This window comes from Oncorhynchus keta, chromosome 13 (assembly GCF_023373465.1).
Source record: "Oncorhynchus keta strain PuntledgeMale-10-30-2019 chromosome 13, Oket_V2, whole genome shotgun sequence".
NCBI classification, from domain to species: Eukaryota; Metazoa; Chordata; class Actinopteri; order Salmoniformes; family Salmonidae; genus Oncorhynchus; species Oncorhynchus keta.
The window spans coordinates 15191512-15211872 of record NC_068433.1 but is presented as its reverse complement, the minus strand read 5'-3'; the positions used below and the strand labels follow the sequence as shown (position 1 = coordinate 15211872).

At 44.9% G+C, this 20361-nt stretch overlaps 1 protein-coding gene across 2 annotated transcripts in view; it reads left to right on the top strand.

Moving 5' to 3' along the window:
* Window positions 1-4600: 4600 nt before the first annotated feature.
* Window positions 4601-20361, top strand: part of LOC118391907 (equilibrative nucleoside transporter 2-like) — a 48254-nt gene continuing 32493 nt past the window's right edge. For both annotated transcript variants that reach the window (XM_052459424.1, XM_052459425.1), the window contains exon 1: window positions 4601-4990. The gene's annotated coding sequence lies outside the window, so the exon portion shown is untranslated. The remainder of the gene's footprint in view (window positions 4991-20361) is intronic.

Genomic DNA, 20361 nt, shown 5'->3' with positions numbered 1-20361 from the left:
ATGAGGAGGAGACTGCAGTACCTAATGCAGCTGGTGGCCACACCAGATACCGACTGTTACTGTTACTTTTGATTTTGACCCCACCTTTTTTTCAGGGACACATTATTCAATTTTTGTTAGTCACATGTCTGTGGAACTTGTTCATTGTATGTTTCAGTTGTTGAATATTATGTTCGTACAAATATTTACACATGTTAAGTTTGCTTAAAATACACGCAGTTGACAGTGAAAGGACGTTTCTTTTTTTGCTGAGTTTATTCGTGATGGGCCGTTCGCGAACGAGTCGGCTCTAAGAGCCGGCTCTTGTTGGTGAAAGTTGGGAGCCAGCTCGCATATCAGAAGAGCCTAATCTATTTATAAAAAAATAAGGATATGAATAATCAAAAGATTTAAATGAATAGAATGAACTAATTCAAAGAACTAAAAAATACAATAATATAGGCCTAAATGCTCAAGCGCACACATTCGTTCTGACTGTCTGCTCAGACTAACAGACTCACATGTTGTTCCTGTCAATCAGACATGCAGTGTCAACCAAAGATGCGTGAGGGAGGGCAGAGCCAACTCACTCAGTCACACACTTAGCAGCCGAGGAGAGAGAGGGACAGATATGAAAACAACAGCTGGAAAATGAGTCTGAAGCACAGTAGCATTTGGATGCATTTTAATCATGTAAATCATGTTAGAGCACAGTGTAGAATTTGCCAAAACAAAATCTCATATAAAGCCGGTTCTACACACAACCTACACCGGCATATGCAAACTGTGCACCCAACTATGAAGCTATCTGTAGCGGAGCTTCGAGAAACTAGTGGGCCTGCTAGTGATAGTGGTGGAGCCAGCAATGTGTCCAGTCAGTCAAGTAGGCCTACTCCTCGACCCACAGCAACACAGTCTCCTATGGACCAGTTTATGCCAAAGTCTATGTCTGTAGCAAAACAAGGCCAAATTGATATTGCATTGGCTAAAATGATTGCCAACTATTTCTAGCCATTTTCGATCATGGAGATCAGAGGTTTTAGATATTATAGCAATAGTCTAAATTAATGTACACAATTCCAAGCAGGAAAACTCTTTCAAAATCACCTATTCCACAACTGTACGAGAGCACACAGGCTTCAGGGCGGGAAAGAGTCCAAAAAGCTACTGCAGTTTGCCTTACCACTGACTGCAGGACATCAAGGGTAACCACTTCTTACAAGTCGGTTACATGTCTTTTCATTGAAGATTTTCGGTGTCTAGCTGTCTTCTGGACTGCTATGTTAGCTAACATAACCAAAGCCATGAAAATGTTTAAATTGACCCATCATCCATGTCTTGCCCACGCAATCAACCTGTTTGTAAGAGATGCTCTGAAGGTGATGAAGCCCACTGTGGACAAAGTGAAAGCAGCTGTGGAATAGTTCCACAGGGTACAGTAGGTGCTGAAAAACTAAACTCTACACAACGCCAGATGGGCATGCCTGAGCTGAGGCATTAACAAGACTGCACTACAAGGTGGAATTCAACATTTTATATGTTTAAGCGGTTTCTTGAGTCAAAGGATGCCATCATCTCTACCCTGGCTATTGTCAATGCACCTGTAGATACTCTGACCCAAGAGGAATGGGAGGTGGTGGAGGAGGTGTGAAGAGTCCTGGAACCCTTTGAGCAGGTCACTGTGGAGATCAGTGGAGAGAGGTAGAGTAAGCAGTTATTACTACATCGTTATTTAATCCAATATTATATATGTATAGTTGAAGTCGGAAGTTTACATAAACCTTAGCAAAATACATTTAAACTCAGTTTTTAACCATTTCTGACATTGAATCCTAGTAAAAATTCCCTGTCTTAGGTCAGTTAGGATCACCACTTTATTTTAAGAATGTGAAATGTCAGAATAATGGTAGAGAGAATGATTTAAGTTGGGTGAATTTTGGCCCATTCCTCCTGACAGAGCTGGTGTAACTGAGTCAGGTTTGTACGCCTCCTTGCACACACACTTTTTCAGTTCTGCCCACAAATGTTCTATAGGATTGAGGTCAGGGCTTTGTGATGGCCACTCCAATACCTTGACTTTGTTGTCCTTAAGCCATTTTGCCACAACTTTGAAAGTATGTTTGGGGTCATTTTCCATTTGGAAGACCCATTTGTGAAAGCCTTAACTTCCTGACTGATGTCTTGAGATGTTGCTTCAATATATCCACCTAATTTTCCTTTTTCATGAAGCCATCTATTTTGTGAAGTGCACCAGTCCCTCCTGCAGCAAAGCACCCCCACAACATGATGCTGCCACCCCTGTGCTTCACGGTTGGGATGGTGTTCATCTGCTTGCAAGCCTCCCCTTTTTCCTCCAAACATAATGATGGTCATTATGGACAAACAGTTCTATTTTTGTTTCATCAGACCAGGGGACATTTCTCCAAAACATACGATCTTTGTCCCCATGTGCAGTTGCAAACCATAGTTTGGCTTTTTTATGGAGGTTTTGGAGCAGTGGCTTCTTCCTTGCTGAGCGGCCTTTCAGGTTATGTCGATATAGGACTCGTTTTACGTGGATATAGATACTTTTGTACCTGCTTTGTACCTGCTTCCTCCAGCATCTTCTCATTTTTTGCTGCTGTTCTGGGATTGATTTGAACTTTTCGCACCAAAGTACGTTCATCTCTAGGAGACAGAACGCGTGTCTTTCCTGAGCGGTATGACAGCTGTGTGGACCCATGGTGTTTATACTTGCATACTATTGTTTGTACAGATGAACGTGGTACCTTCAGGCATTTGGAAATTGCTCCCAAGGATGAGCCAGACTTGTGGAGGTCTACAATTGTTTTTCTGCGGTCTTGGCTGATTTCTTTTGATTTTCCCATGATGTCAAGCAAAGAGGCACTGAGTTTGAAGGTAGGCCTTGAAATACATCCACAGGTACACTTCCAATTGACTCAAATGATGTAAATTAGCCTATCAGAAGCTTCTATATCCATGACATAATTTTCTGGAATTTTCCAAGCTGTTTAAAAGCAGTCAACTTAGTGTATGTAAACTTCTGACCCACTGGAATTGTGATGCAGTGAAATAATCTGTCCGTAAACATAAAATTACTTGTGTCATGCACAAAGTAGATGTCGTAACCGACTTGCCAAAACTACAGTTAACAAGAAATTTGTGGAGTTGTTGAAAAACAAGTTTTAATGACTCCAACCTAAGTGTATATAAACTTCTGACTTCCACTGTATATGAGCAGTAGATGAGAATGTAGTATCAGTAGACAAAATATGAACCTGAACTCATAACTTACTGTTCTCTCATTTCAGCTATGTGATAGCCTCAAAAATGATACTCCTGTGTAAGGGTCTGCAGCAAATCACAGCCATCCGCCAGAGAGAAGCAAATGTAACCACAGGACATGTGACAGAGTTGATGGACACCCTATGTTCATCAATGGACAGAAAGTTCCACAGAATGGAATATGATTATGCGCTATCAGAAACCGCTGCACTTGACCCCAGGTTTAAGAAGTTAGCCTTCAGTGATGCCAGAGCGATTGATGAGGCTCTTCAAAGAATAACCTCAGCAGCAGGGAGGGACAGCTCCAGCAGTCAGTTGGCTCAGGCACCAGGGCAACAGGAAGAAGAGAGATTAGATGGAGCAGAAGCACCAGCAGTAGTGCCACAAACGTCTGCTGTTTGACGAGAGAGCAACTGGGGATGCAGCACGAAGGAATCGCTCAGCAGATGCCATAATGGAGGTCCGATCCTATTTGGAGGAGCCCCTCCAAAGATCTGCAGATCCTCTGAGCTGGTGGAAGAACAAGGCCTCTGTCTACCCACGGCTTACTAAGTCATGACAGGGAGACTCTGCATAGTGGCCACATCCGTTCCCTCTGAGAGGGTCTTCTTGACAACGGGACAAATAATTACTGAGAGAAGAATCCGCATCAGCCCCTCGAAAGTGAGGCAGCTTGCACTTCTGAATGCAAATCTCTCATAAAAGCAAAATATGGTCAGCATTGCTGTGTGCTGCTGGTTATAACATGGCAATAAAGAATAGAGAGAGAAGAGGGGCCAGTTTAATGTTTTAAGTGGGATGCTGCAGTTTTACACATTATTTATTTTTCTTTGATATGGTGCATTATTCTATTATTATGTTGTTCAGATTGTACTCGTTTTGAATTGTTACAATTATATGCACTTTGTTTATATACATTAAAAAAGCTATACTTTAAATGCACATGTGTAAAAACATCCTTTTTACATTTATTTCAATTTGTGGGATGCTGCAGTTTTGCAAATTGTTATTTATTTTTATTTGATATTGTGCAATATTCTATTATGCTGTTCAGATTGTATTCGTTTTGAATGTTTAGATTTATATGCACTTTGTTTATATACATTACAAATTTATAATTTAAATGCAAATGTTTAATAGTATTATATTACATAACAAACCAATGCATTTTTAAATACATTGTGGTTAAGGTAGATTATGATTTCATTTAATAATTTAATTATAATTGTTTTCACAGAAATCATAGTCAAACTATCGCAAACGGTTTGACTTGAAAAAATACAAGACGTATTTTTTTAAAGAGCCGTTTGGGAGCCAAAAGAGCCGAGCCGAACGAGCTGACTCACTGAAAAGAGCCCATCACCACCTATTGCCTATGGCCGAAAAACTAGTAGTGCGCTATAATGACATATGGGAGGGGCATCCGAGCAGTGAGCTATGTTGTATTTGGTTGTATGTGTAACTTCTTATTTATACCTCAGTGTGTGTAACTCCGAGTCGGGGAGATGATGAAGATTAGCCTAAGCGCTATGTAAAATTGTTACAGTAGCACAGCCATTCGTAACTATTTAGCGCTCGCGCCACGTGGAGCGAAAGGCTACATTTATCGTGTTACATTTTATCCTACATGTTATCGCTTTGGTTTTTAGCAACAAACGTCTTTATTTGTTGCGTTGCAATAATGAAAACACAGTGATCTGACTGCCGCACTTCTCATCTCTACAAGGTTAGTAGGCATGACATGACTCTTCTTGCCTACACCACGATTTGACATGAAAGGCGGGAATTAATTGTTACAGTGTTAAACTTAATTGTAGCAATGAATTGTTTTACAATCGTGTAAACGGGCAACAGTCCATACGTTTGGCAGGTTTTCTTTGTTATTGGTCGTTAGGTGATGCGACACGACAACGGCTCTTGTTTGCCTGGCTGCGCGGTTTCTGTGACGGATAAATGGGCCTCTGCTCTCTTATAATTTTGCTCGAATAATGTCGCATGCTACAACGGTCAAATGGGTTGTTTAGTGAAATTAGATGATTGGAAATGTGCGGGCGGGATTTTTATTTTTTTCTCAAAATCACATTCCCAAGGTCTTTAGGCCGAGCACTTACTCAAAATGCATATGCCAACGCAGGCATGTTGTCATTCACACATGGCTAAATCTTACATAACAGCCATGTGTGGATTACAGCCTGCCTGGTTGGCATATGCATTTTGAGTAAGTAACTAAACAACTCATTTGACCATCACTCACAGAGAGGCTGCTGCCTATATACAGACTCAAAATCATTGGCCACTTTAATAAATGGATCACTTGTCACTTTAATAATGCCACTTTAATAGTGTTTACATGTCTTGCATTACTCAACTCATATGTATATGCTGGGTTCTATACAATCTATTGCATCTTACCTGTGCTGCTCGGTTATCGTTCATCCATGCATTTATATGTACATATTCATATTCCACCCCTTTACTTAGATTTGTGTGTGTTAGGTAGTCGTTGTGGAATTGTTAGATGACTTGTTAGATATTACTGCACTGTCGGAACTAGAAGCACAAGCATTTCGCTACACTCGCATTAACATCTGCTAACTGTCTGTATGTGACCAATAAAATTTGATTTGATATACATATACAATTTATGCTTGCTCTGGCAATGGGGTCCAGAGTGTACTGAGGGTTTGGCACAATAGCGGAGTCTGGAAGCCAAATCTAGCTCCATCCATCCCCAAGCGCCTCCCAAATGTAACAATGGCCTTCTCCCATTTGACTGTCTGCCCATCTCATTTCATTACTGTCTGAATAGTGCCAAATGACCTAATATATATATATATATCTTTCAAAAGATATTAGCATACTTTCAATATCCTCCCTCAAAAAAGTAGTCAAATTTTGAGTGCTCATTTAATGTTCAAAGCATCTGACCTGTGTTTTTATTTTATTTTCCACCTGGACATAGACCTAAACCATGTCAAAATATGTAGAATAGCAGGAAATTAGCTTTAAAATATTAAATGTCCTCCCTTCTAGGGTTTGTGCCAGTGGGCAAGGAAATTCACACAGCAAATCTCACTCCAAACTTTCTTCAAAAGTTGGCAGCCCTGAAAGTACATATGTGTTGATGAATTGCAGGTGGCCAGTCCACCTGCGTTGTGTGTGTGAGCTTTGTGAAATAAATGTACACGTTATTAAATTGTTTCACCCAAACTGCTTGCGCGCGCCAAGGGCGTCTGCGTAGCTAGGTTATATTTTAGATGCACGATGCGCTGCAAGCTCCGCCTCTGTTATGGGTGTAAGATGGCACAGTGATGCCATCTGTTGGTAAATGTTCATTACTGCAACTCTTGTGTTTCACCGGGGCGCTTGAGATACCCGGATGAGTTGTGATGTACTGAACAAGACTGGTTACTCGCATCAATGCCTCTGTCTCGTCATTTAACATTCAAACATGGTGTCAGAGTCGGATAACTAACCATGCTTTCCGCAAATTAGAGTCACCTGCTCTGGTTTACAAACAAATGCTTATTTGTGTAAAATTTCGCCCGGAATTGGCCTTAGCTAGAGTGAGTTTGGTAGTTAGCTTCAGTGTTGTTAGCACCGGTAAGACATGGCAGCGAACATTCCCCCTCCCGCCGTTAGGATTGGCGCACGAACTGGGATAAGTTTATCAAATCAAATTTTATTTGTCACATACACATGGTTAGCAGATGTTAATGCGATTGTAGCGAAATACTTGTGCTTCTAGTTCCGACAATGCAGTAATAACCAACAAGTAATCTAACTAACAATTCCAAAACTACTGTCTTATACACAGTGTAAGGGGATAAAGAATATGTACATAAGGATATATGAATGAGTGATGGTACAGAGTAGCAGAGGCAAGATACAGTAGATGGTATCGAGTACAGTATATACATATGAGATGAGTATGTAAACAAAGTGGCATAGTTAAAGTGGCTAGTGATACATGTATTACATAAGGATGCAGTCGATGATATAGAGTACAGTATATACAGTATGAATAATGTAGGGTAAGTAACATTATATAAGGTAGCATTGTTTAAAGTGGCTAGTGATATATTTCCATCATTTCCCATCAATTCCCATTATTAAAGTGGCTGGAGTTGAGTCAGTGTCAGTATCAGTGTGTTGGCAGCAGCCACTCAATGTTAGTGGTGGCTGTTTAACAGTCTGATGGCCTTGAGATAGAAGCTGTTTTTCAGTCTCTCGGTCCCAGCTTTGATGCACCTGTACTGACCTCGCCTTCTGGATGATAGCGGGGTGAACAGGCAGTGGCTCGGGTGGTTGATGTCCTTGATGATCTTTATGGCCTACCTGTAACATCGGGTGATGTAAGTGTCCTGGAGGGCAGGTAGTTTGCCCCCGGTGATGCGTTGTGCAGATCTCACTACCCTCTGGAGAGCCTTACGGTTGTGGGCGGAGCAGTTGCCGTACCAGGCGGTGATACAGCCCGCCAGGATGCTCTCGATTGTGCATCTGTAGAAGTTTGTGAGTGCTTTTGGTGACAAGCCGAATTTCTTTGCTGCTGCGCCTTCTTCACGATGCTGTCTGTGAGTGGACCAATTCAGTTTGTCTGTGATGTGTATGTCGAGGAACTTAAAACTTGCTACCCTCTCCACTACTGTTCCATCGATGTGGATAGGGGGGTGTTCCCTCTGCTGTTTCCTGAAGTCCACAATCATCTCCTTAGTTTTGTTGACGTTGAGTGTGAGGTTATTTTCCTGACACCACACTCCGAGGGCTCTCACCTCCTCCCTGTAGGCCGTCTCGTCGTTGTTGGTAATCAAGCCTACCACTGTTGTGTCGTCCGCAAACTTGATGATTGAGTTGGAGGCGTGCGTGGCCACGCAGTCGTGGGTGAACAGGGAGTACAGGAGAGGGCTCAGAACGCACCCTTGTGGGGCCCCAGTGTTGAGGATCAGTGGGGTGGAGATGTTGTTGCCTACCCTCACCACCTGGGGACGGCCCGTCAGGAAGTCCAGTACCCAGTTGCACAGGGCGGGGTCTAGACCCAGGGTCTCGAGCTTGATAACGAGTTTGGAGGGTACTATGGTGTTGAATGCCGAGCTGTAGTCGATGAACAGCATTCTCACATAGGTATTCCTCTTGTCCAGATGGGTTAGGCCAGTGTGCAGTGTGGTTGAGATTGCATCGTCTGTGGACCTATTTGGGCGGTAAGCAAATTGGAATGGGTCTAGGGTGTCAGGTATAGTGGAGGTGATATGGTCCTTGACTAGTCTCTCAAAGCACTTCATTATGACGGAAGTGAGTGCTACGGGGGCGGTAGTCGTTTAGCTCAGTTACCTTAGCTTTCTTGGGAACAGGAACAATGGTGGCCCTCTTGAAGCATGTGGGAACAGCAGACTGGTATAGGGATTGATTGAATATGTCCATAAACACACCGGCCAGCTGGTCTGCGCATGCTCTGAGGGCGTGGCTGGGGATGCCGTCTGGGCCTGCAGCCTTGCGAGGGTTAACACGTTTAAATGTCTTACTCACCTCGGCTGCAGTGAAGGAGAGTCCGCATGTTTTCGTTGCAGGCCGTGTCAGTGGCACTGTATTGTCCTCAAAGCGGGCAAAAAAGTTATTTAGTCTGCCTGGGAGCAAGACATCCTGGTCCGTGACTGGGCTGGATTACTTCTTGTAGTCCGTGATTGACTGTAGACCCTGCCACATGCCTCTTGTGTCTGAGCCGTTGAATTGAGATTCTACTTTGTCTCTGTACTGATGCTTAGCTTGTTTGATAGCCTTGCGGAGGGAATAGCTGCACTGTTTGTATTCGGTCATGTTATCAGTCACCTTGCCCTGATTAAAAGCAGTGGTTCGCGCTTTCAGTTTCACGCGAATGCTGCCATCAATCCACGGTTTCTGGTTAGGGAATGTTGTAATCGTTGCTATGGGAACGACATCTTCAACGCACGTTCTAATGAACTCGCACACCGAATCAGCGTATTCGTCAATATTGTTATCTGACGCAATACGAAACATATCCCAGTCCACGTGATGGAAGCAGTCTTGGAGTGTGGAGTCAGCTTGGTCGTACCAGCGTTGGACAGACCTCAGCGTGGGAGCCTCTTGTTTTAGTTTCTCTCTGTAGGCAGGGATCAACAAAATGGAGTCGTGGTCAGCTTTTCCGAAAGGAGGGCGGGGCAGGGCCTTATATGCGTTGCGGAAGTTAGAGTAACAATGATCCAAGGTTTTTCCACCCCTGGTTGCACAATCGATATTTCTACATGCGAGCGCCTTGGACTTATTAACTTCACCATCCCAGCTGATCTTAACATTATAGACAAAGTCCAGGCTGGGCCCCTGAGCAAGGAGACACTCCTAAGCAAGGACCATGATGTCTTCAACGCACCGGTCGAGTCAGTTCCCGGGGAAGTCCACTTTGAGTTGGACGCAGCAATCCAGCCTGTCCAGTGTGCACCCCGCAATGTACCAGTGGCCATGAAAGCAGCTACGAAGGCTCAGCTTGACAAATCATATCCGTCACCAGAGCCTACGGACTGGATAAGTAATATGGTTATCGTCAAGAAACCAGACAAGCTACGGATATGCATTGATCCTAAACACCTCAACCGGGCTCTGCGACGCTCACATTACATTATGCCCACGTTGGAGGATGTTCTTTACAAGCTCGTGGATGCCAGAGATGCCTTCCTGCAGTGCAAGCTCAACAAGCCCAGCAGCTACATGACACCCTGGGGCATGAAGAGGTGGTTGAAGCTTCCGTTTGGTGTCTCTGTGGCTCCAGAGGTGTATCAGCGGAAACAGCATGAGCTGTTGATGGGACTCAGTGGCGTGGAACCCATAGCAGATGACATCCTCGTAGTGGGCTGTGGGGACAGTGATGAGGAGGCAGAATGTGACCATGACGCCAAGCTGCTGGCCCTGATGGTCAGATGCAGACAGGTCAAGCTAAGGCTACGCATAAAAAAGCTTCAGTTTAAAGTGCCAGAGGTCCGCTTTCATGGGCACATCTTGTCCTCCACCGGATTGAAGGCGGATCCTGAAAAAGTGAAGGCTGTCTTGGAAATGCCCATCTGACGTGAAGGGAGTGCAGCGCTTTGTCGGATTGGTCACCTACCTGGCCAAATTCCTACTGCGGCTCTCTGAAGTGTGAGCCACTGAGGAGGCTCATGGACAAGGACACCATCTGGCATTGGCTCCCAAAACATGACGCAGCGGTGAGGGAAATTAAACAACTGGTCAACCAGACACCTGTACTGCGATACTACAATGTGTCAAAACCTGTCACGATTCAGAGTGACTCAAGCCAGTATGGACTTGGCTGTTGCCTCATGCAGGAGGGCCAGCCTGTGGCATTCGCCTCTAGGGCACTCACCCCAACAGAGCAGAACTATGACCAGATAGAGAAGGAGTGCCTCAGCAGTGTGTTTGCATGCCAACGCTTCCACCACTACCTGTACGGGCGCGACAATATTACCGCAGAGACAGATCACAAGTCCCTTATTGCTATATTCAGCAAGCCTCTCCTGAATGCCCCAAAACGACTGCAGAGCATGCTACTGGCCCTACAAAACTACAACCTCAAGGTGGTGTATAAGCCAAGGCCAGAGATGTATGTGAGTGACACGCTCAGCAGGGCTACTGCATCAGGCACTCACACACGCTCCATGCATGAACAACACGCAGTGTGCAGCTTACAAACAGAGCAAGTGGATGTTGAACACATCAACCAGGCTGACTACCTCAATGTTACGGACCAGCGCCTTATACAAATCAGACAGCACACAGACAGGGATGGGCAACTCCAGGCATTGAGGTCTGTGATTCTGATGTACTGGCCCGACTGCAGGGAAGAAACTGCTTTAGCCGTCAGAGAATATTGGCCAGTCAAAGAGGAGCTCAGTGTTCAAAACGGAGTAATATTCAAGAGTCAGAGAGTCGTTATTCCCCGGTCTCTGCTCCCTGAGATGTTGGCACGCGTGCACTCACATAGGAGGTGCGGCCTGTTACAGACAAGCACGTGACACACTGTATTGGCCAGGAATGCAGAGTGAAATCAAAGACTATGTCAGTAAATGCACAACCTGCAATGAATATGCCATTGAGCAACAGAGAGAGACGATGATGTCCCACGAGCTACCGATGCGCCCCTGACAGATAGTAAGTCTAGATCTCTTCCAGCACAGTGGCAAAGACTTTCTGCTGGTAGTCGATCATTACTCAGACTTTTGGGAGATCGACCTCCTCCCCGAGCTCTCAGCAGAGACAACGATCAAACGCTGCAAGGCTCAGTTTTCCCGCTATGGCCAGCCAGATAGGGTAATTTCAGACAATGGACCCCAATTCTCCGGAGTTGAGTTCAGAAAATTTGCGAGAGGGCAAAGATGCCTGGAAAGCAATCCTGCAGTGGCGCAATACGCCGACAGAAGGCATGGATAGCAGCCCGGCACAGCGCCTCATGGCACGGCGCTTAAAAGCAGCTCTGCCAGTAGCCAGCACTCTCCTGGAGCCATGTGTGGTGACAGACGTGCTGGTGAAGCTACGTCACAGAAGACAGGTCTCCAAGTTCATCTACGACAAATCAGCAAAAGACTTACCTGAGCTCAGGGTGGGTGAAACGGTGCGAATGAAGCCACTGCCAGGGGACCGGACAGGCCTCTGGAGACTCGGATCCTGTGTACAGAAAGTGGCACCACGCTCCTACTTGGTCGAAGTGAATGGATCACTGTACCGTTGTAACAGGGTTGACCTTCGGATTGCTGAGCCAGCACCTACTCAGAACCCTGATGGCCAAAGGGGTCGCATGACAAAAGACAGAACCCCAGCAAGTCACATGGGGCCTGAGGCACTGGGCGAAGAGCCAGGGGATCACAGGTCGGCCGCTCCCTCGCCCATCAATTCTCCCTTTAGACATTCAGGTGACACGCCTGTGCGGGAACCCGCAGTCCTCGCAGACAAGCTCCCTGTCTTTTCACGCTGCGGACGTCTGTCCCAGCCACCAAAAAGACTTAATATGTAGGTTTCCCATCAGGGATTGTTGACAGAGATAAAAGTGAAGAGAATATCAAAATGTGTTGTTGTTACCTGAAAAAAAAATATTTAAAAAATACTAAACTGTTCATGTTGGAAATTGTTACTAGGTTTGTTTTGTTAGTGAATTGACCCCTGTCCTATTTTATTAAATGGAAGATGTTATTGGTGTAAGAGCACAGTGATGCCATCTGTTGGTAAATGTTCATTACTGCAACTCTTGTGTTTTACCGGGGTGCTTGAGATACCCGGATGTGTTGTGATGTACTGAACAAGACTGGTTACTCGCACCAATGCCTCTGTCTCGTCATTTAACATTCAAACAGCCTCTCCCAGCTACTCATTGGTTTTTAAAAGCATGTACACGGGTGGGTGATTAAAATATGAACTAGGTGTCCAGTTGGTGGCGGTAATGCACCTTTAATTTGTTTGCCAACCGCCATATAAAATCCACAGAAGAAGAAGACAGATGAAGGAGGAGAGATTTATCAAAGAAAACAAACAAAGCTAACCTAGGTTTCCTCTTTTTATCTGTGGATTAATTGTCGGAGTAGAGAACACATGATTTTGTTTGAATCAACATGGGTCAAAATTCTACAAAGATCCAGTTGGTAGAGCATGGTACTTGCAACGCCAGGGCTGTGGGTTCGATTCCCACTGGGGACTTGTATAAAAAAAATGAAACTGTAAGTCGCTCTGGATAAGAGCGTCTGCTAAATAACAAAAACATTTTTTTTAAGGAGCATATGAATTTCAGGTAAAATAACAACCCAATGTTTATTTTCCAGGACAAATTAGCTAGCCACAGCAAGCTAGCTAAATGTCCATGAATGTTTCATGTGTGTTTCGACCTATCCCCAAATTAATATAGTTGGTTCACAGTTGATTAACCAATGAGTAGCTGGGAGGTGCGGAGCTTGCAGCGCATCGTGCATTAACCTGCGTGTCATGAACATGTCTGGTGGAGATAGACAAAATCAACATGCACAGGTTGGTGCACGTGCGGAGCCTGTCTGATCAGCTTGTTACGCCTCGTTATTGAGCAAAATGGTATGCAGCAGCATCATATGTATGCAACAAAAGTTAAACATTCACCTTCTGCAATCATTTCTGTCAAGCCGTCTACACATACATTTTTTTGTTGTTGTTGTTGAATTTTACCCCCTTTTTCTCCCCAATTTCATGGTATCCAATTGTTAGTAGCTACTATCTTGTCTCATCGCTACAATTCCCGTACGGGCTCGGGAGAGACAAAGGTTGAAAGTCATGCGTCCTCCGATACGCAACCCAACCAAGCCGCACTGCTTCTTGAAAAAAATGTTTTTTTTTTCTTATTTAGCAGACGCTCTTATCCGGCAGAAACACCGTGCAACCTTGGTTAGCATGCACTGTGCCCGGCCCTCCATCGGGAGTCGCTGGTGTGCGATGAGACAAGAATATCCCTACCGGCCAAAACCTCCCTAACCCAGACGACGCTATGCCAATTGTGCGTCGCTCCACTGACCTCCCGGTCGCGGCCGGTTACGACAGAGCCTGGGCGCGAACCCAGAGTCTCTGGTGGCACAGCTGGCGCTGCAGTACAGCGCCCTTAACCACTGCGCCACCCGGGAGGCGCTACACATACAATTTGATGCATGCGTTCGATAAATCGAAAGTATGCACCACACAGAACGCATTGCAACTGCTTCTGCAACGCAATGCTGCAAGGCAAACGGAGCGTTCCATTGGAAATGAATAGTACCAGTCAAAAGTTTGGACACACCTACTCATTCAAGGGTTTTTCTTTATTCTTACTATTTTCTACATTGTAGAATAATAGTGAAGACATCAATACTTTGAAATAACACATATGGAATCATGTAGTAACCAAAAAAGTGTTAAACAAATCTAAATATATTTTATATTTGAGGTTCTTCAAAGTTGCCAACCTTTGCCTTGATGACAGCTTTGCACACTTGGCATTCTCTCAACCAGCTTCACCTGGATTGCTTTTCCAACAGTCTTGAAGGAGTTCCCACATATGCTGAGCAGTTGTTGGCTGCTTTTCCTTCACTTTGTGGTCCAACTCATCCCAAACCATCTCAATTGGGTTGACGTCGGGTGATTGTGGAGGCCAGGTCATCTGATGCAGCATTCCATCTTGGTCAGATAGCCTTACACAGCTTGGAGGTGTGTTGGGTCATTGTCCTGTTGAAAAATACCGCACACCAACACACCTCCTTCTCCATGCTTCACGGTGGGAACCACACATGCGGAGATCATCCGTTCACCTAGTTTCTCACAAAGACACAGCGGTTGGAACCAAAAATCTCACATTTGGACTCATCCGACCAAAGGACAGATTTTCACCGGTCAATGTCCATTGCACATGTTTCTTGGCCCAAGCAAGTCTCTTCTTCTTATTGATGTCTTTTAGTAGTGGTTTCTTTGCAGCAATTCGACCACGAAGGCCTGATTCATGCAGTCTCCTCTGAATAGTTGATGTTGAGATGTCTGTTACTTGAACTCTGTGAAGCATTTATTTGGGCTGCAATTTCTGAGGCTAGTAACTCTAATTAACTTATCCTCTGCAGCAGAGGTAACTCTGGGTCTTCCTTTCCTGTCGTGGTCATGAGAACCAGTTTCATCATAGCGCTTGATGCTTTTTGCGACTGCACTTGAAGAAACTTTCAAAGTTCTTCAAATGTTCCGTATTGACTGACCTTCATGGAACCCTACTAATTCCATGACTGGTCTATCGATGTGTCATGCATAGGTGTAATAGGTGGCAGGGAAGTCAGGCGCAGGAGAGTCAAATGGAGTGTCAAATGGAGTCTTTTAATAAAGTCCACGGAGTGTGCTCCATAACACTAAACGTACATAAACAAACAAACATGGGTACGAGGACCCGACGCTCACCTCTACAACAAACACACTACACTGACAATAAAACAATCTCTGACAAAGACATGAGGGGAAACAGAGGGTTAAATACACAACAGGTAATGAATGGGATAGAAAACAGGTGTGTGGGAAGACAAGACAAAACCAATGAAAAATGAAAAAAGGATCAATGATGGCTAGAAGACCGGTGACGTCGAACGCCGAGCACCGCCCGAACAAGGAGAGGCAACGACTTCGTCAGAAGTCGTGACACGATGTCACCGCACGAGGAGGCAAAAACAGAGTTTCCCCCACGTCCCTCTAAGGCCATTCTGCTAACTTGCTAGCCCCGGCCTGCTAACTGCTAGCTTGCTAGCCCCGGCCTGCTAACTGTCTGAATCGCCGTGTCCCCAGCCAGCACAACCATTCACTGGACCGATACAATTCACTTGGCTGCGCATACCTCTCCCTAATATCAATATGCCATGTCCATTACGGTCCTCGTTAGTGATTACTGTGTTATTTCACTGTAGAGCCTCTAGCCCTGTGCAATATGCCGTAAACAACCGTGTTGTTCCATCTCCCACATATGCGATGACATCACCTGGTTTAAACGTCTCTAGAGACTATCTCTCATCATTACTCAATGCCTAGGTTTACCTCCAATGAACTCTCTTCCTACCATTCCTTTGTCTGTACATTATGCCTTGAATCTATGCTATCGTGCCCTGAAACCTGCTCCTTTTACTCTCTGTTCCAAACGTGCTAGACGGCCAGTTCTCATAGCCTTTATCCATACCCTTATCTGACTTCTCCTCTGTTCCTCTGGTGATGTAGAGATTAATCCAGGATCCTAAACGATTAATCCAGGATCTGCAGTGCCTAGCTCCACTCCTACTCCCCAGGTGCTCTCATTTGACTTTTGTAACCGTAAAAGCCTTGGTTTCATGCATGTTACCATTAGAAGCCTACTCCCTAAGTTTGCTTTATTCACTGCTTTAGCACATTCTGCCAACCCGGGTGTCTTAGCCGTGTCTGAATCTTGGCGTAGGAAAACCACCAAAAGCCCTGAAATGTCCATCCCTTACTATAACATTTTCCACCAAGATAGAACTGCCAAAGGGGGCAGTGTTGCAATCTACTGCAGAGATAGCCTGCAGAGTTCTGTCTTACTATCCAGGTCTGTACCAAAATAAGTCTAAGCTTCTATTCACCTTTCCAGAAACAAGTCTCTCACCGTTGCCGCTTGCTATAGACCACCCTCTGCCCCCAGGTGTGCCCTGGACACCATAAGTGAATTGATTGCCCCCCATCTATCTTCTGAGCTCGTGCTGCTAGGTGACCTAAACTGGGACATGTTCAACACCCTGGCCATCCTACAATCTAAGCTTGATGCCCTCAATCTCACCCAAATTATTAATGAACCTACCAGATACAACCCCAAATCTGTAAACACGGCACCCTCATAGATATCATCCTAACATTACGGGCATCCGTAATGGGTCTGCGGTCAAACGACCACCCCTCATCACTGTCAAACGCTCACTAAAACACTTCAGCGAACAGGCCTTTCTAATCGACCTGGCCGGGGTATCCTGGAATGACATTGACCTCATCCTGTCAGTAGAGGATGCCTGGTTATTCTTTAAAAGTTCCTTCCTCACCATCTTAAATAAGCATGCTCTGTTCAAAAAATGTACAACCAGGAATAGATACAGCCCTTGGTTCACTCCAGACCTGTCTGCCCTTGACCAGCACAAAAACATCCTGTGGCGTTCTGCATTAGCATCGAATAGCCCCCGTGATATGCAACTTTTCAGGAAAGTTAGGAACCAATATACACAGGCAGTTAGGAAAGCTAAGGCTAGCTTTTTCAAACAGAAATTTGCATCCTGTAGTACAAACTCAAAAAAGTTCTGGGACACTATAAAGTCCATGGAGAATAAGAGCACCTCCTCCCAGCTGCCCACTGCACTGAGGCTAGGAAACACTGTCACTACCGATAAATCGAGAATTGAGAATTTCAATAAGCATTTTTCTACGGCTGGCCATGCTTTCCACCTGGCTACCCCTACCCCGGTCAACAGCCCTGCGCTTCCCACTGCAACTCGCCCAAACCTCCCCCACTTTTCCTTCACCCAAATCCAGATAGCTGATGTCCTGAAAGAGCTGCAAAATCTGGACCCCTACAAATCAGCCGGTCTAGACAATCTGGACCCTCTCTTTCTAAAATTATCTGCCAAAATTGTTGCAACCCCTATTACTAGCCTGTTCAACCTCTTTCATATCGTCTGAGATTCCCAAAGATTGGAAAGCTGCTGTGGTCATCCCCCTCTTCAAAGGGGGAGACACTCTAGACACAAACTGCTACAGACCAATATCTATTCTACCCTGCCTTTCTAAGGTCTTTGAAAGCCAAGTTAACAAACAGATTACCGACCATTTAGAATCTCACCGTACCTTCTCCGCTATGCAATCTGGTTTCAGAGCTGGTCATGGGTGCACATCAGCCACGCTCAAGGTCCTAAACTATATAATAACCGCCATCGATAAAAGACAATATTGTGCAGCCGTATTCATTGACCTGGCTATGGCTTTCGACTCTGTCAATCACAACATTCTTATTGGCAGACTCAACAGCCTTGGTTTCTCAAATGATTGCCTCGCTTGGTTCACCAACTACTTCTCCGATAGAGTTCAGTATGTCGGGGGGCGCTAGAGAGAGTGCTATGGAGTAGACGTGCTTTGCTAGAGCTCCACTCCATTTTGAAACAAATTAGTAAAAGGCACCAGAAAAGGGAGCGCTAAACAAGATAACTTGAATGAGATAGACAGCGAACCAATTTCAACGTCGCCAACCCACGAGGAGTTAGCTGAAGAGGCTAGCTTCCAAGAGTCCCCCACAGAGCCTATGCAAAGTGACATACTGGCTGCCATAAACTCACTAAGCAAGAAGGTGGACACAAGGTTGGCTGATATCTCAAAGAGTATTGGGACTTTGGCCGAAACTGTGAAGGCAACTCAGAGAAGGGTGCATGAGGTTGAGCAGACGACAGTCGATCACGAGGCCAGGCTACAGGACATAGAGAAACAGTGCGCAACGTTCAAAAATGACAACAAAACCCTGAAAGCCCGACTGGAAATGCTTGAGTCGCATTCAAGACACCAGAACATCTGAATATGTGGCATCCAGGAGGACACTGAGAAAGGGAAACCCACTGAATTTGTCTCGGAGCTGATACCGGCCCTGCTGGGGAGTGAACACTTCAAAATGGCCATCCTGATCGACCGCGCACACAGATCTCAGGCAACGAAGCCGGCCAAGGGCGAGCCACCAAGGTCATTCATTGTACGGCTGCACTATCCCCAGACCAGGGGTCTCATCCTCAAGCTGGCTAGTCAAAAGTTCCCCCTTAACTTCAACGGAGCCAGGGTGTCTTTCTACCCAGATCTTACCTTGGAGGTGAGGAACCAACGGAAAGAGTATGATGAGGTACGCAACAAATGCAGGGCGGCCAACATCCGATATGGATTCCTCTTCCCAGCCCGGTTTAAGGTGACAGTCGAAGGATCAACACGTACGTTTGACAACCCAAAAGAGGCTGAACTGTTCTTGACAAGCAAGCTCCCTGGCTGAGGATACAGAACGGCTGTGTCAGCCGGCTAAATGACCAAATACAGGCCAGGAATGTGTTTGGATTTCCGGACTATGGCTTTTCGATTAGAAGATCAGAATTTGGGACTTATGATTGGTGAGATGTTGTGGCTAATATAGCATTGTTTGGCACATCATGTTTTAGCGCCACTCACCCCCTAACGTGAGAGTTAAGTGTTATTTAATATTAGCGTATATGCGGAACATCTATAGACAACGAGTTAGTTCAAGCTGTATGTCTAGACACCCTAAGGTTTGTGTGTTAGCCAAGGAGTGCTTAGTTTGGGGTAGTCACTCAGTAAAGGGACGGGAGGGGGGATGGGGTATGTGTTTTATGTTCACGTTTATTATTAGTACAGGTGGCATGACAAGCTCCCGCACGGCGGGACGTTTTTCTTCTGAGTTTTGTATGACAGCAACAATTTGCTCTAAAATAAGAAATGCCACATAGTGACAGAGCACAGAGTAGACCAGGTGGAATAAAGTTAGTCAGCCGGAACTGTAATGGCTTAGGGCATGTGGTGAAACGAGCTAAGGTTTTCTCTCATCTTAAATCACTGGGTGCTGACATAGTGTTTATTCAAGAAACTCATATTAAACGCTTCGCTCAGGCCAAGCTACGAGTCGGCTGGATCGGTCAGATATACCAGTCTAACTTTAATGCAAAAGCGAGAGGGGTAGCAATCCTGATAAGGAAAAACATTCCGTTTGTTTACTCATCCTCGATTTCAGATCCTAATGATCGGTATATTATTGTGGCTGGTACACTGAATTCGAAATTCGAAACCAGTAACCTTGGTCAATTTATATGGACCCAACTTCGATGATCCATTATTTTTTCAAAGGGTATTTAAGGACATACCAAATATCTCGGATACAAGTGTTATTGTGGGAGGGGACTTTAACTGTACGTTAGATCCTCTTTTAGATAAACAGCTATCAAGGTCACTTCAACAATAAAATGCCAGTGTCTGTCTAAATACATTGATGACAAACCTTAACATTGTCGATATTTGGAGACTGACGCACCCAACAGACAGGGATTACTCTTTCTTTTCATCAGTTCATAAATCATATTCCAGAATTTACTAATTTTTGTTGGACTCCAAACTAATTTCAGCAGCTGAGTCGGTTACCTATCACCCTATTCTAATTACGGACCACTCTCCTGTGTCCATGGTGCTGAAACTCGACAATATGTCGACAGGTCGGCGACCGTGGCGCTTAGACGCATACCTGTTGAAAGATGAGGCTTTTTGTCAGTATTTGAAGGAGCAGATTGGCTTTTTCCTCGGAACTAACGACACGGGGGATGTTGACGACTCCACCCTTCGGGAATCTCTAAAGGCTGTGATTAGAGGTTACATTATGTCTTATACATCAGAGAGGAAGAAACGTGCCAATACTAGGCTAAGAGAAATTGAAAGAGAGTTTTTAGGACGAATTCCTCGTATACAGTCCTTGAGAAGATCACAAAGTTAAAATATGAATACAATACCATCCTTTCGAAACGGGTGGGCTCTTTACTTGCTAGAACGCAACAAAGTTATTTTGAA